The sequence below is a fragment of the Penaeus vannamei genome, chromosome 25 (genome assembly GCF_042767895.1).
Source record: "Penaeus vannamei isolate JL-2024 chromosome 25, ASM4276789v1, whole genome shotgun sequence".
Classification (NCBI taxonomy): Eukaryota; Metazoa; Arthropoda; class Malacostraca; order Decapoda; family Penaeidae; genus Penaeus; species Penaeus vannamei.
Genome location: NC_091573.1, coordinates 278501 through 281000, shown reverse-complemented (window position 1 = coordinate 281000; position 2500 = coordinate 278501). Strand labels below are relative to the sequence as shown.

At 61.7% G+C, this 2500-nt stretch overlaps 1 protein-coding gene across 1 annotated transcript in view; it reads right to left on the bottom strand.

The window, feature by feature from the left end:
• The window catches only part of Unc-115a (Uncoordinated 115a), a 374086-nt gene that overhangs the window by 370331 nt on the left and 1255 nt on the right, over positions 1-2500 (bottom strand). The window lies entirely within an intron of this gene.

Below are 2500 nucleotides of genomic sequence, written 5' to 3'. Positions count from 1 at the left end.
ATAGAGAGTGAGAGAGAGAGAAAGAGATAAAGAGAGAATAGAGAGTGAGAGAGAGAGAAAGAGATAAAGAGAGAATAGAGAGTGAGAGAGAGAGAGAGAGACAGACAGACAGACGAAAAGAGAGTAGCGAGAACAGAGATCAGCCAAGAAGCGAGAGAATCAAAGCTGCGGCCGATAACAGGGGCCAATAAGGGAGGAAACTAACTCGAATTCTGTCCCTCCCCCCTCCATCCCTCCCCTCTTCCCCTCCATCCCTCCCCTCTTCCCCTCCATCCCTCCCCTCTTCCCCTCCATCCCTCCCCTCTTCCCCTCCATCCCTCCCCTCTTCCCCTCCATCCCTCCCCTCTTCCCCTCCATCCCTCCCCTCTTCCCCTCCATCCCTCCTCTTCCCCTCCATCCCTCCCCTCTTCCCCTCCATCCCTCCCCTCTTCCCCTCCATCCCTCCCCTTCCCCTCCATCCCACCCCCTCTTCCCCTCCATCCCTCCCCCACCATCCTCCCCTCTTCCTCCATCCCTCCCCTCTTCCCCTCCATCCCTCTCCCCCTCTTCCCCTCCATCCCTCTCCCCCTCTTCCCCTCCATCCCTCCTCTTCCCTCATCCCTCCCCTCTTCCCTCCATCCCTCCCTCTTCCTCCATCCCTCCTCTTCCCCCTCCATCCCTCCCCTTCCCCTCCATCCCTCCCCCTTCCCCTCCATCCCTCCCCTCTTCCCCTCCATCCTCCCCTCTTCCCCTCCATCCCTCCCTCTACCCTCTATTCCTCCCTCTGCCCTCTATCCCCTCCATCCCTCCCCTCTTCCCCTCCTTACCACCTGTCTACCCCTCCATCCCTCCCCTCTTCCCCTCCATCCCTCCCCTCTTCCCCTCCATCCCTCCCCTCTTCCCCTCCATCCCTCCCTCTTCCCCTCCATCCCTCCCCTCTTCCCCTCCATCCCTCCCCTCTTCCCCTCCATCCCTCCCCTCTTCCCCTCCATCCCTCCCCTCTTCCCCTCCATCCCTCCCCTTCCCTCCATCCCTCCCCTCTTCCCCTCCATCCCTCCCCTCTTCCCTCCATCCCTCCCCTCTTCCCCTCCATCCCTCCCCTCTTCCCCTCCATCCCTCCCCTCTTCCCCTCCATCCCTCCCCTCTTCCCCTCCATCCTCCCCTCTTCCCTCCATCCCTCCCCTCTTCCCCTCCATCCCTCCCCTCTTCCCCTCCATCCCTCCCCTCTTCCCCTCCATCCCTCCCCTCTTCCCCTCCATCCCTCCCCTCTTCCCCTCCATCCCTCCCCTCTTCCCCTCCATCCCTCCCCTCTTCCCCTCCATCCCTCCCCTCTTCCCCCTCCATCCCTCCCCTCTTCCCCCTCCATCCCTCCCCTCTTCCCCTCCATCCCTCCCCTCTTCCCCTCCATCCCTCCCCCTCTCCCCCTCCATCCCTCCCTTCTTCCCCTCCATCCCTCTCCCCCTCTTCCCCTCCATCCCTCTCCCCCTCTTCCCCTCCATCCCTCTTCCCCTCCATCCCTCTCCCCCTCTTCCCCTCCATCCCTCCCCTCTTCCCCTCCATCCCTCCCCTCACTTCCTTCCATCCCTCCCCTCTTCCCCTCCATCCCTCCCCTCTTCCCCTCCATCCCTCCCCTCTTCCCCTCCATCCCTCCCCTCTTCCCCCTCCATCCCTCCCCTCTTCCCCTCCATCCCTCCCCTCTTCCCCTCCATCCCTCCCCTCTTCCCCTCCATCCCTCCCCTCTTCCCCTCCATCCTCCCCTCTTCCCCTCCATCCCTCCCCTCTTCCCCTCCATCTCCTCCCCTCTTCCCCTCCATCCCTCCCCTCTTCCCCTCCATCCCTCCCCTCTTCCCCCTCCATCCCTCCCTCTCTTCCCCTCCATCCCTCCCCTCTTCCCCTCCATCCCTCCCCTCTTCCCCTCCATCCCTCCCTTCCCCTCCATCCCTCTGTCGCTCTATCCCTCCATAATCCTATCTCTCCCTCCTCCTCCCCTCCATCCCTCCCTTCCTCTATTCCTCCCTCCTTCTCTCTTCGTCCCCTCTCTCCCACTCTCCCTCCTTTCTTCTCCCCTCCACTTCTTTCTCCTTTTATACCTCCATCCATTTATTCCTCCACCTCTCCCTCCTTCTCCCTTCCACCCCCCCTCTTTCTCCCCTCCATCCCTCCCTCCTTCTTCCTTCCCTCCCTCTCTCCCTCCTTCCTATCCAAACCCTATGTTGCCTTACAAATCTCGAAGGTCGAATTTTAGATTATGTTCTACGGCAAAAATGACCTTTGTGGATAAGACAAGGAAGGGTGGGCCATGATGGGTGGGGAGGGGGGGGGTGAGGGAGGGGTGACCAGAGACCGTGACAGCTGGGGCCTGGTTGAAAGGGGGGGGAAGGGGGGGATGGAGTCGAGGGGGGAAGGTCGAGCCCCTCCCATTAGGCTTGGAATGGCGGGAGGGGGGAAGTGGAGAGGGGAGAAAGAGAGAGACTAGAAGAGAGAGAAAGAGAGAGAGAGAGAGACATATAGATTGACAGAC